The 13874-nt window shown below is 46.0% G+C and overlaps 1 long non-coding RNA gene, 1 other non-coding gene and 1 pseudogene across 2 annotated transcripts; 2 read left to right on the top strand and 1 right to left on the bottom strand.

The window, feature by feature from the left end:
• On the top strand, positions 1-4246 carry LOC147849649 (uncharacterized). Its single transcript, XR_015531756.1, has 2 exons — positions 1-1217; positions 1321-4246. It is a non-coding gene; the product is annotated as an uncharacterized LOC147849649 (long non-coding RNA).
• A 4066-nt stretch (positions 4247-8312) lies between these two features.
• Positions 8313-10133, top strand: LOC147849648 (18S ribosomal RNA; annotated as a pseudogene).
• Positions 10134-13030: 2897 nt separating this feature from the next.
• TRNAR-UCU (transfer RNA arginine (anticodon UCU)) lies at positions 13031-13104 on the bottom strand. The gene has a single exon. It is a non-coding gene; the product is annotated as a tRNA-Arg (tRNA).
• Positions 13105-13874: the final 770 nt, after the last annotated feature.

The raw sequence follows: 13874 nt of genomic DNA, 5'->3' as shown, positions 1-13874 counted from the left end.
AACAGATTGGTTCGTAACAAAAACAGCTTAGAAAAGAAAAAGAATAAAGTTATTTCCTATTAAACTAGTGATTGTAAAGAAAAAAATCCTTCACAACGCCAAGGTATTTTAGCAAGACACTACATAAGACTTTCGCCCTGGATGATATATGGGTTCTCATGAGAAAGAATGGTCGGTTTCCTTTTAATGAAGTAAAATCCACACCTTGACGCCCGGAATCCCGTAACGAGTGAATGTTTATTAGGAACCGAACTGATGGGCTTTCCCTAAAGTAACACCAAAAGTCTACCTCCTTTCGTGCGTCCTTCGCCTCCTCCTAAATAAATTCACTTTCTCTAAAGTAGCCCAATGGATTGTTAACAAGTTCTACGATATACTTATCTTCAAGCCAACCAAGTACTTTAGCACCTTATTGCATACATGTTCGAACTCAACTCCAGGTCGCGTATAATCACTCTCATTGCAATCAACCATGGCTACTCCAATATTAATTAATTTTGGCTTTCTTTCTATAAACTTTCGTTCCAGCCAGGGAAACGGTGAAGGATAGTGATTTACGGCATGACTGTACAGTTTAGCCGTCACCACTTGTAATTTGAGTCGATAGCCAAACACGGATTATGCCCTCTACGCAGACAGAGAACCGCCCAACCTAGCTGCGCAAATTGCTTGCTTGCTTGCTTGCTTGCTTGCCCCCTTCTTGCGGATGCGGAAGAACTTGCTTGCTGCTAAGTTTTATTAGCGCAGGTGAAGGCCTTTCCGCTGTCTGTGAGGCGGATAACGGGCAATCTCACTCATTGCGCTGTTTTATTGACTTCGCCACGGCACCACTTTTTTGGCGGATAAACGGCCTTCATGCTGCCGTTAGTCGAGGCGGCCCGATGAACCAGTGCAGCAGAAAAGAATTTCGGTTATAGAATGGCCGGTCTCTTTCACTTGCTTCTGATCAAAGGCCGGCAGAGAAGTAGCCGTACAGATAGCATAGGCTGCGGCCTATTCTTGCAGAGAAAACAACTTCGAGAATGATAACCCGTAGGTACCGGTGGGTTCGATCAGTCCCTGGAGTTCGCTAGGTGATATCTATACGGCAAGGAGGATATGAAGCTATCCCTACGGAATCCAATCCCTGTGGTCCTAGATCGGTCCCGAAGCACTAGTCCGGTACCTGCTGCAATCAGTCCCTATGGTACTTGCTGCAACCAGTCCCGAACCCAAAGGTTTGCTACGCTGCCGCTGTAGGCATAGTTGGTACCGATGTTCACTGAGATTGGGAATCCCCGCTTCGTGCTGATCGTATCGTATTCTCTTCGCTTATTGCAGCTGTGGTAATCGAGGCTTTGCTTTGTATTCTCGAAGTACGAACGCTAGCTGATCGCTTCGTATCCTTTCAACCGTTGAGGAGCTGCAACTGCTTGGCGTTGTCTATGGCCATGATTGTATCGCGGTTGGTTCGGGCGGGAATCAATCAAATCGCCACTTTTCACGCGCCCGCCGGTTCATCCCGGAGGAACCGCACAGGAGTAATTCAGACTGTTTCTCTAGTCAATTTCGCGTGACCGTAAGACGCAATTCTGCAAGCGGAAAAAGGGACTCGAACCCTCAACTCCAGCCTTGGCAAGGCTATACTCTACCATTAAGCTATTTCCGCCAGCGGAACCAGAGCCGAGTGCGGTTCTTCCCCCGTAGAGAAAGCGCTATAGCTTTCGGGGGAAGAACCGCAATGAAGACTTCATTGCGGTTCCCTTGGAACTATTGACTTGAGACTTCGATGACTCATCGATAGGTCCATGCCCGGAGAGATTCGAACTATCCCGGATTCGAAGTTTGGTGCTCGAGCTACAGGCACAAGTTGACCTTACAGACCGAACAGAGGCTAGTAAAATCTAACGCTTAGCTTAGAAGGTCGTAAGATCAGACCAGACTTCGCCCGGAAAACGAACGTAAAGCATTGAAAGAGCGTTGCTTAGTGGCTGGCTTTGGCCGCCTTTACGACCCAAAGACGAATCTCCGGGTCCCAGCTTATTATCCTGCAATGTTACGGATTGACTGTTACTGGTGCTAGGTAAGGAGTTTCAGTTTTGGGCGTCACTTTCGAAATATCTCGAGTAATGGGTTCATGTGAGTGCATGAACAATCCAACTACTCTACTAGGCTGCTTCCCGCCCTGTTTCGCAGCTTGCTCCCCTTCGGCGGCACGGCACGGCACGGCACGGCACGGCACGGCACGGCACGCACGCACCTGTCTTCCCGCATTCCGTCCGCTGAGCGCAAAGCGTCGACAAAGAAAGCAGCTACCTTTTCATTATTATACTGTAATCCCAGCGCAAACAAAAAAACTGCCATGAATATCGAGAACGGAACAAGAAGCCACAACGAAATCAAGTCAAGTCTACGGAAGCTTAATCCGTTTGTTCTTCGTAAACAATTGGATACAAAGTCAGTACTAACCCATAAGGCTCTGTTTCAGATTCAAAACTAGGGTTCAGCTATGAGATTTGACTCTAGGTCACGCCTTCGGTTTGTGTTTTCCGCTTGAAACATAATATCACTCGTTGTACCGGAACGGATCCCTGAAAAGTTACTTAATCCGCTGTTAGCGTCAAAAATTGTAAACCCCCTGAAGTTCATAAAGGAAGAGGTATAAAATATTGAAATGAAATTATACGTAGAAAACAAGGAGAAAAGAAACAAATCGCGTCATATATTCCAGGAACCAAATCAGTTTCCAATAAATAAGTCAGACTTGCCTCAACCTAAATCTCCGGAACTGGACCCAAAAAAGCCACTTGGGTTTGTGATTAATCAGGTCCCGGCGATAACACTAAGGTTAGTAATCTGACTCGGCACTAAATTGACCAGATTAGCATAATAGTACGTTGAAACAATTTCCTAGTTGATTCGGAATTAAAGAGAGAAATTTAGTAATATATCAAATGATTAATTAATATCAGCCGTTACCGCGGATTCCGTCACAAAGCAGGATTGCCATTACGTGGTTAATGAACCTACAGCAATGTTAAGATCTGTCGCAAGTCAAGAAAAGTTTCAATCAATCAACGAAAGAAGAATAATTCGTTTTTCATTCACAAAAATGAGAGAAGGCAAGACGCCAGGAAGAAAACGAAACCGAAGGAATAGAAATGAAGAATACAATTATGTAAAAGCAGCCTTCTGAACACTAGTAATAGTAGCCGCGCCGCTAACAGAAATGGGGAAAACACCACTAAAAGCCAAGAAAGCACCACGGTATTGCCCATACTTAACCAACTTTTAGTAATACTTTCATTATCATAATAAATTGCAAGGGAGATGAAAGAACAGGGTCCTCCTCAGGTTGTTCAAGAGGGTTTAAGGGTTTCCGTCGCTCGGACAAGTATGCAGCTTAAGCAACTGCGGAACGTGTCGCGTAAGCTGCCACTTAACCCGAAATTAGGTCAGTTGAAGTGAAAATAAAAGGAATTGGTCTTGTAAGAAAGGGATTTTCGCCGAAAAGTTCAAAAGAGGGAGGTCCTGTTACTATCAGAATTCACGACGTAATCCCAATGCTACATAATGGATGCTGACCCCCTAAAAAACGTCGTGTCTAAATACCACCATAGAGCTATTTGTCTCTACTCACCAACGTCAGAAGGTTTGGATTGGTCCTACAGCCCAGCAGGTCATGGAAGGCTTGGCTCGAGCAAGGCGAAGGAATAAACCCGAATAGAGCAGCGAAGCGGGGAGATGGAATGGAAAAAGTCGACTCAAATTAGAATAATTGCAGTTTAGTTAATACCTTACTCGTCTATTCGTTCATCCAATTTCTCCATACGACAAATATCCATTTTTTTTTGCCAATCGATCGAAAGAGTCGGCTCCGCGAAAGGTAGTTGCACTGCGGGGCTCACTCTGGAATTTGATCCTATGATTTAGAGCTATGTGGATGCCCTCCCTCCGCGTAGTCCCTCACCTTTCAGTTGTATATATCTATTTCTCTCCGTCTCTGCATAGCTACGGATACACGGCTTTAGCGCTTCATTCACCCAGTCTATTCTGTCAAAACTTACTTTCTTTATAATGCAAACCAACACTGGGGGAAGGTCCGATCCCTCCCCTCTATATCAATGACATGGTTCACCTCGTCGTGAGGTTACTTCCCTTTCCCATCTCTTTCTTGCTAGGAACTGCCATGAATGCAGGAGACTGCCCTGGGTATAAAGTGCCGAGGAAAGGGATTCGACGGAAGAGAAAGGGAACGAGATTGTTTAAAGCTAGAGCAACGGAATAACCATCTACTATCTCGGAAGAAAGAATTACCAACTATCACACCAAATTGCCAGTGGATGAGATCGGTTGAGTGGTATCGGTTGGGGATGGAATTGCACGTGTTTATGGATCGAACAAGATTCAAGCAGGAGAAATGGTAGAATTCGCCAGCGGTGTGAAAGGAATGGCTTCGAATTCTGAGAATGAGAATGTAGGAATTGTTATATCCGGTAGTGATACCGCCATTAAAGAAGGAGATATGGTCAAGCGCACTGGATCTATTGTGGACGTTCTTGTAGGAAAGGCCATGCCGGGTTGTGTAGTTGATGCGTTAGGAGTACTCATTGATGGAAAAGGTGGGGCGGCCGTTAGATCATCTGCGGTCGAAAAAGGTTGCATACAGGCATGAGACTAACCAGAACCCGCGAAGGGAGGCCGAGACCATAGCATGTCGCAAAAGAAAGCACGATTGAAGGCAAAGCGGACGAATGAAAATCATCGTGCAGCCCGGTAGTTTGGTGAAAGATGAGGCCGAAAGCAGCAAATCGGAGTCTTTTTCGGGTGACCATGCCCTATTCGTTCGTTCGACGTGTTGCCAGATAGACGCGGATATGCTCCCTGCCTGCTATAGGCACATTATGGTCAGGCCCGATTGAGTGCCACTTCTCCCGCCCGTAAACGAAAGTTTACAGCAAGCATGAGAGCGGATTACCTATCTATTCTATTGGGGACGGAAGACTGAACGACATCCCGGCAAGCCAAGCAAAGTGGGACCTTTCAACTCTTATCTTATTATGGTCCCAACCATCCGCAGGTAAAACCGGCGAGATCTTCGGCGGGAGGAAAGCCCCGGAAAGAAGTCAGAGGGCCCATACCACCTGCCTACCCTCCTAAGGCGGAACCGGCACTTGGTGAATGCCAAGTAGAAAACGGGAAGGAGCCTATGCATTTGTCATGCCCGGAGTTCGAAACAGAATAACGAAAAGGCAAGCAAGTTTTACCTGACTTAACTGAAAAGCCATTTTCCTCTCTGCAAACTCCAGGAGAGAGTGGACTTCAGGAAATCACAAAGTGGGTCCCCAAGGAGGAAAGGAGGAGGGAACTTGTGAGGAAGTTTCCACCCTCCTTTCGGCCTCTGGGGTTAAACAAGACCCAGATAAAGTCAAGTTAGAGAGCCGTGTAATGGGCGACTATTCCGCACGGTTCGGAGAGCACAACTACGATCACTTCTCCTCGGCAGAAGCTTGACTCTATCTTTGAGCGCGGTAGAATGAAGACGTGTAGAAGTCAAAGTCTCTGGGATTATTGCACGTAAATCTGTCCACGAACCTATGTAAACAGGGTTAAAAGCGGTGGATAGCCTAGTCCCTATAGGTCGTGGTCAACGGGAACTGATAATCGGCGACCGACAAACTGGAAAGACTGCTATAGCTATTGATACCATTCTGAACTAGAAACCAATCAACGCATAGGGCACCTTCGATAGTGAAAAATTGTTTCGCGTGTACGTAGTGATTGGATAAAAACGTTCAACCGTGGCATAATCGGTTAAGATTCCCCCGGAAGCCGGTGCTCTGGAATATCTCATTATTGTTGTAGTCACGGCTTCGGATTCTGCTCTCCTGTAATTCCCGGCACTACATCCTGGTCGTGCTACGGGAGAGTCTTCTAGAGATCATGGAATGCACGCATTAATCATCTATGACGATCCCAGTAAGTAATCAGTGGCATATTGATAAATGTCATTATCGCCACGTTGACTACTAGGTTGTGAGGTTTCCCTCGGAGATGTCTTCTATTCATATCTCTGTTCATCGGAAAGAGCCGCCAAAAGGTTAGACTAGACTGGTGTAGGTAGCTCGATTGCTTCACTCGTCATTGAAATATAAGCTGGAGACGTTTCTGTTTATACTCTTATCAATGTCATTCTCATTACAGATGGATAAATCCTCCCGGAAACTGAACCTCTCTATCGCGGAGTTTGGCTCGTTATTAACGTAGGATTACTCGTTAGTTGTGTTGGGTCTGCCGCTTAGCCGAAAGCTATGAAAGCACTTCGTGGCACCTTAAAATTGGAGCCGGCATAACATCGTGAAGTTGCCGCTTCTGCGTAATTTGGGTCAGACCTCGATCCCGCTATTTAGTATTCGCCATATTGCGGCGCTAGGCTTACCGAGGTACTTAAATAACTATAATATCCCCTGATCCCTATCGAATGACAGATTGTAGTTATCCTCGCGGCGGTCAATGGGTTCCCGGACTAGATCCCTTTGACATAGATCGCTTAATATGAGAAGGAACTCCCCGACAAAATCAAACCACACATACTTGAGGGTATCAAGGAGTAAAAGCTATTGAGTGAAGAGGTGTAGAAAAATCCGGCTACGTTCCGCTAAAAAATTGCCAGTTCTCTATCATCAGTAACAACTGGTTCAGTCTAGTTCAAGAGATGGGGAAGGAGGCCCCCTCACGTAATTACTAAGGAGACCCTCCCTTTTGTTTGTAGGAGCGTTAGGCGGGTGAGCGGATAACGGCGGGAATTGAACAAGCCGATAGATCACCGCCACCTAACCTATAGGTGGTTTGCGGGAATTGGCCCAGTTACCTCCTATAGAAATGCTTTGTTTGTTTGTCTTTTGGTAGGGACAGTCATTACGCGTAGCTTCGTTGGACACAACGACTGGCAACGGTTGATTTCGGCCGGCAGCTTCGGGGAAAGGTTTGAACCCATGGCTATGGCAATCTATTTTCTGGCTTCTTTTTTTCTAAAATAAATTCCGATTCGCTAGAGAGAGATCAATTGCTTGCTTGCTTGCGGGGTGGAGTAAATGGCCAACTCGTCAGGCTCATGACCTGAAGACTGCGGGTTCAAACCCTGCCCCCGCACTACATGTTGTCAACAGTAAAAAAGCAAATGAAGATTATTGTATAATAATCCATGCTTAAGAATGGGAAACTAACGTGACTATTCATATTGTCAATTCGTTATCATTCGTGTTGTCAATGAGACGGTGACATTCCAATGAAGCGGTTTTCATCATCATGAAGGCCTTCATGCATGCATGAAGAACCTGTTTGGTTTGATGAACATGCCGGTTCATCATGCTTGCTGTTTAAAATACTCGTTAGGTGGTTCCGCTTTTCTTTTGGGGAAGGCGTGCGTTTCAGGCTTGCAGGGAAAAGTGCCATTTCCGAGTTCAAAGATTGCTGCTTTAAAGTGGAAAGAAAAGTGCAAAGCATCTTCTTGCCAGTGATTCATCAAGATTGCCGCCGGCTCGGTTTAAAGTGAAAAGAAAAGTGCTGCTTTGCTTTGCTTTGCTGGATTCGCAGATTATGGCCAGAAGATGATATTGCCTTCTTGCATGATCCTTCTGAATTTTACCAACGGAATTTCGAAATTCCAGCATTCAATTCTTTCCGCAATCTGAGCCGCATTAAAGATTATCGTATAATAATCCATGAATATTCAGGCCTTCTTGAAAGTTCAAAAGAAGAACTTTGGTAGCCATTTATATTACACTTTTTACCGCTTCTTCTTCTTCCGCAGTGCAGTTTTCTTGCGCTTCATGAAGAAAAGGTGCTGTTTGAAATTGTAGCTTGAATCTTATCGGAAAACTAACTCTAGGCCTTCTTGATGAACAGCTATGGATAATACGGCGGAAGTTGCTTGCGGGGAAGAACCAAGGTGGTGGATGAACCCGCTGCTTCATCAGCGCGATGAAGACGATTAACGCTACTTATCGGCTACGGTAAAGTCAGACGGCCCGATGGGGGAGTTGGTAGCAGAAGCTAGACAATTGCGGCGCGGCCCAACAAGAAAAGAAAAGAAGCGGATTGACGTGGCCGCAGTCATTCGACCTCCCCATGCTATCTGAGTGGATGCACCTCACCCTTCCACTGGCTATGCGGGGACTGGACCAATGTGATCTCGCCTTGACGTTGGCGGTCCGGCTTATGGAGAAGAGACCAACTGTGGTGTGGCCTTCTCCAACCAAGAGTCACACCAAAATTCAAATATTGCACATGAATTCATCAACCTGCCTCGTATGGCAGAAATTGACCAAAAAACCGAGTTTGATCCTGGCTCAGAATGAACGCTAGCGATATGCTTAACACATGCAAGTCGAACGTTGTTTTCGTCTATAGAACAGTTGAAGACAAAGTGGCGAACGGGTGCGTAACGCGTGGGAATCTGCCAAACAGTTTGGGCCGAATCCCAAAGAAACGAAAGCAGCTTTGCTGCTTGCTTGCTTGCTTGCTTGCTTGCTTGCTGCTTTTCGATAAAGCTAAAAAGCGCTGTTTGATGAGCCTGCGTAGTATTAGGTAGTTGGTTGGGTAAAGGCTGACCAAGCCGCAGATGCTTAGCTGATCTTTTCGGACGATCAGCCACACTGGGACTGAGACACGGCCCAGACTCCGTAGGGAGGCAGCAGTGGGGAATATCGGACAATGGGCGAAAGCCCGATCCAGCAATATCGCGTGAGTGAGTGAAAAACGTCGCGTTAGCGAGGAAGGGCAATGCCGCTTGTAAAGCTCTTTCGTCGAGTACGCGATTATGACAAGACTCGAAGAAGAAGCCCCGGCTAACTCCGTGCCAGCAGCCGCGGTAAGACGGGGGGGGCAAGTGTTATTCGGAATGACTGGGCGTAAAGGGCACGTAGGCAGTGAATCAGGTTGAAAGTCAAAGGCGCCAGCTCAACTGGCGGAATGCTTTCAAAACCAATTTACTCGAGTGGGACAGAGGGGAGTGGAATTTCGTGTGTAGGGATAAAATCCGGAGATATACGAAGGAACGCCGAAGTAGCGAAGGCAGCTTTCTGGGTCTCTACTGACGCTGAGGTGCGAAAGCTTGGGGAGCAAACAGGATTAGATACCCTGGTAGTCCATGCCGTAAACGATGAGTGTTCGTCCTTGGTCCGCGGATCGGGGGCCCAGCTAACGCGTTAAACACTCCGCCTGGGGAGTACGGTCGCAAGACTGAAACTCAAAGGAATTGACGGGGGCCTGCACAAGCGGTGGAGCATGTGGTTTAATTCGATACAACGCGCAAAACCTTACCAGCCCTTGACATATGAACACTTGACGTATGAACACTTGACATATGAACCGGTGTGCTTGTCCTTAACGGGATGAAACGAAAATTCATACAGGTGCTGCATGGCTGTCGTCAGCTCGTGTCGTGAGACGTTTTTGGTTAACTCCTATAACGAGCGAAACCCTCGTTTTGTGTTGCTAAGATATGCTGCTCCCAGAGGATCAATGTCATCATTCACCCTCGGCAAGCAGGAACATAGAACATGGGCTGGCTTCCGACGAACTTGAGGTTCCGACGAGCGAGCCGGTGGTAAGTGAGCCGCTTCATCGGTACCTGCCCATGAATCTGTGTTCAGTCAGCGGTTAGCCAGGATTGATGACACTCCCTCTGTGCCGATGTTGCACTCACAAGAGACTGCCCGTAGTTCTACTATGGAGGAAGGTGAGGATGACGTCAAGTCCGCATGGCCCTTATGGGCTGGGCTACACACGTGCTACAATGGCAATTACAATAGGAAGCAGGGCCGTAAGGCGGAGCGAATCCAGAAAGATTGCCTCAGTTCGGATTGTTCTCTGCAACTCGAGAACATGAAGTTGGAATCGCTAGTAATCGCGGATCAGCATGCCGCGGTGAATATGTACTCGGGCCCCGTACACACCGCCCGTCACACCCTGGGAATTGGTTTCGCCCGAAGCATCGACCAGAGATCACCCATTACTAAAGTGTTCCATGCCTAGTTGAGTGTGGCCCATTTTGGTATTGGTGGTCTTCTTGGCGCATATCACGGTTGGGTCAGTGACTGGGGTGAAGTCGTAACATGGTAGTCGTAGGGGAACCTGTGGCTGGAGGGAATCTCAAAGGGAAGCGCCAGCGTCCTTTCGTTAACTGTACTGACTTGATGAAGTTAATTCCAAGTTGGGTAAATGCCGGCCCGGCCCGGCCCGGCCCGGCCCGGCCGGATGAAGCGCTATGCGCGAGGAGGAAGCGCTTCTTCATGAAGCGCATGAAGGGATTGAAACCGTAGACCAATCGCGGATGAAGCGGTTAACAGTTGAGCTACCAGCGCGGGAAGGGAAAATGTACGGTTAGTATCATATACATTCTTTGACTTTCGAGCCGCCTCATGACCTGTGAGACGTTAACTATTCAAAGACCCCAGCTGCTTGCTGCTTTCTTCGAGATTTCATGAACCTCGCTAAAGCCTAAAGCAGCAAGCAAGCAAGCAAGCAAGCAAGCAAGCATTGGAGTTCGAAAAACGTATAGATCGAAAGACGACGACAAAGCGAAGGCCTTCATTGCATTGCTGCGACTTGCTTGCTGCAAGGACATAAGACTTTCTTTCTAGGCCCTTTTCCCTTCCCGCTACATCCTTCTTTGTACCTGTAGAGGCAGGGTCGAATGGTGGCTCTGCAGTTTGGCTTGATTGCTCTTGAATTGGAGAGATACGAACAGAAAATTTTCATCGATAGCGTTCCATGAATTATCGTATATGAAACGAATTGAACACAAATGATCCATCACTCGCATTCTACTAGGTGCTTGAGCGGGGCAAAGTCTTTGCGCGCGCATAGAAGGCCCCGCGCTTCGGCCGATTTGTATTATAGGAATGATCTCTTTCTTCATAATACCCCTCCTTTCGGAAACGAAACTTAGGCGGATATAGATTAACGGTAGATTATCTGCCTTCCAAGCAGAGGATATGGGTTCGACTCCCGTTATCCGCAACTGACAAATAGGACAAAGGATGGCTACAGATCATGGCTATGGGAAAACCAAACCCATTTCTACCGAGGGACTGCGGTCAAGCGAAGGCTTACGAATTGGGACGAAGGTTTGGACTGAAGGGAGGAGTTACGTAGCTTAGACTGAAGAGAACAAGCACAGGAAGAAAGGAAGAGCATGCCGTAAAAGCAGCATGGTTGAGGGTCGATCTTGTCTTCCCTTTAACTGGTTCAATTGGCGTGGGAGGGGGCGGACCCCGCCCCGACGTATAGGATAAAAAATGACTTAATTGAAGACAATTTTCCATAACCAAGTTGTTGTTACTTTTAGCCCTCTACATCCCCAGGAGCTGAGCCAACAGATGAATTCTCAGAACAAAATGATAATTCATTCTCGCTCGAGATCAGACTCATCAAACCGTAAGCGGTATGCTTTCGTGGTTGCCTTAATGGGGTTAATTCATTCTCCACAATATTGCATTGCGGACTTTCCTGTAGTCCCATTGGGATAGGGGAGCGCCTCGCGATAGTGCCTGCTACCCTATCCCAGTATCATATTTCCTGCTAGCTGAACTGAGGTCACTAATTGCTTGCGGCGTTGTTGACTTGATTTCGGTTTTGTAGGACGTTAGAAGCGCCTGAGAGCATAGGTTTGATCTAACGTCATCTTCTAGGACAGAGGAGATTTCTGTTAGCTGCGAAAGTTAAAGTTGTTGCAGAAAACTCCCTCCAACTTACCGCCCAGCCGCTCTCTGCGGGTGTGACTGTTTATAACCTCCCAGTGTATCAAGCCCAAATTCCAGGGCTGTGCTGGGCTCTTTTTCTCATCTGGAGCCGCTTTCGCCATCGCAAAGAATGGCAAAGGGACGCATAGTAAGGTGACGAATAATACTGGTTCTTGCTTGATTTCTGGTGCCGCTCTGAAGAGGTGAGAGACAGCAACTAGCATCCTTTCTAGTGGGTATTCTTTTTTCTTTTTTGAATTTTCCTTATTTTACTGGCTTTTCTGCTGGGTTCTCAAGCCTTTTTCGAATGAATGACTATTTTCGTGACCAATTAGCAAAATGGATTTGTGAACCACACGGAATCATTATTTACCAGAATGAGATAAATAACTAACCTATGTAATCCCTCTAGGAGAGTAGAATCCACCAGGAATGCAATAAATATTCATGATCAATTAGCTTCAAATATAGCTATGAAATCTTTACGTGCATTCGGTATAACTAAACTATCTGAAATTTAGCATGTTATCAGTCCTTCGAAATATCTTTACATCTTTAAAAAACGTAGACTAGAATGCCGCCACGTGGATGAATACTTAAAGCGTTCTTCATGTTTCATATGTTCCCAATTGATTAAGAAACCACCAATCCATTTGGAATTGATATGACTTTAATTGGTCCTTCTCGCCATTTTTTTCATTGTGTCATCGTACAAAAGATCAATATTCACCAACAATAAATGGCCCTCCTTACGAATGATAGATCCAATCGCATTACAAGCAATCTTCAAGAATAAAAGTGTTTTTTCCAAATCAATAATAGCCCTTCCGCGTCTAAATCCGTATAAATATCTTTAATAATATGGAGTTGGGGGTCCCTAATAGCCCGAATGTGCGCTTGTATTCGGTAATCTTTAAAAAATGACTTTCTTTTCCTTTTTGGAATAATACTCTTTCTTTCCTTTTTCCATTTCATACGGTAGAGCGGCGCATAATATGCTTTCTTTCTTCGATGTTCAAAATCTATGTATCCGTTTGAAAACTGATAGAACAGTAGCAAATTATTCAAGTGGACTGCAAGCCATGATAAAGTTCAGTTCAGGCAGGGTTTCATAAAAATCTGAGATTGGTTCTTTATAATCATGGCTGTTTAAAAAGAAGTGAAAAGGGGCAAGTAATCCCATATACCAATATAGCGAAAAGTGACCGAAGCATGATGCAGGTTCGGTTGAAAGGAAGAACCCGCTAGCCCGCCCTGAACAAGGGCAAAGCATTCCGTAGGTATATAATCTAATGTGCACTTTCCGCATCCTACAGGACTTGAACCTGTGACCTTCAACTTAGAAGGTTGTTGCTCTATCCGACTGAGCTAAGGATGCTGTGCATTACAAACACTTCTAGGCTTTTCAGTTAAGTCAGGTAAAACTTGCTTGCCTTTTCGCCGAAAAAGCAATAGAAAAAAGTTATGAATACAAGAAAGAAGAAACTAATGATAGTGGCATAATCAACAAAAAGAGAAAACCACCCTTTACTTCGGAACGACTGCCAAGGTATGCATTATGATTAAATCTCTCGAGAAACCACCAACAGGGCATCCGCATAACACATGCTAGATTGGGTTGCCTAGAAAATGAATCTCGTATACAGTGCTGTGATTACTTTATATTGATAAAAAGTCTAGAGAACAATCTGAAATGGGAATACATAAATAATTGCCGGTCATAGAAACGGAAACACATAAATTGTGCGAAAAGTCGCTTCGGTTGAAATTCCACCACCCACTCGGAGTTTAATTGAAAATTCCATTTCATTATTAAACTGGTTTAGAGTTGATTGTCAAACTCTAGTCAGGAAGTCAGGTCAGAAGAAAAATACAGCGGAATTACACCGCTTATAGTTTGCACAAGCAAATCCGGACATAGTGAGATCAAATCGAAAGCATAACGGCCGGCCCGGCCCGGCCCGGCCCGGCGGAGAAGCACCATGCGCTGCTTCCGCGGACAAAAAGGCGGAAGAAGCCGGCCGAAGAAAAGAAAAGAAGCGGTTTTCATCATCATGAAGGCCTTCATGCATGCATGAAGAACCTGTTTGATGAACCGGTTGGTTCATCGGCACATAGCGCTTCCCCCGCTCGGCTTCCGGGGGGAGA

The sequence above is a fragment of the Azolla caroliniana genome, unplaced genomic scaffold, assembly GCF_043228905.1.
Source record: "Azolla caroliniana isolate FFs.n. ecotype wild unplaced genomic scaffold, voAzoCaro1.0.p SCAF_27, whole genome shotgun sequence".
Lineage (NCBI taxonomy): Eukaryota > Viridiplantae > Streptophyta > Polypodiopsida > Salviniales > Salviniaceae > Azolla > Azolla caroliniana.
The sequence above is the reverse complement of the archived record's forward strand: the minus strand, read 5'-3'. Positions and strand labels throughout refer to the sequence as shown.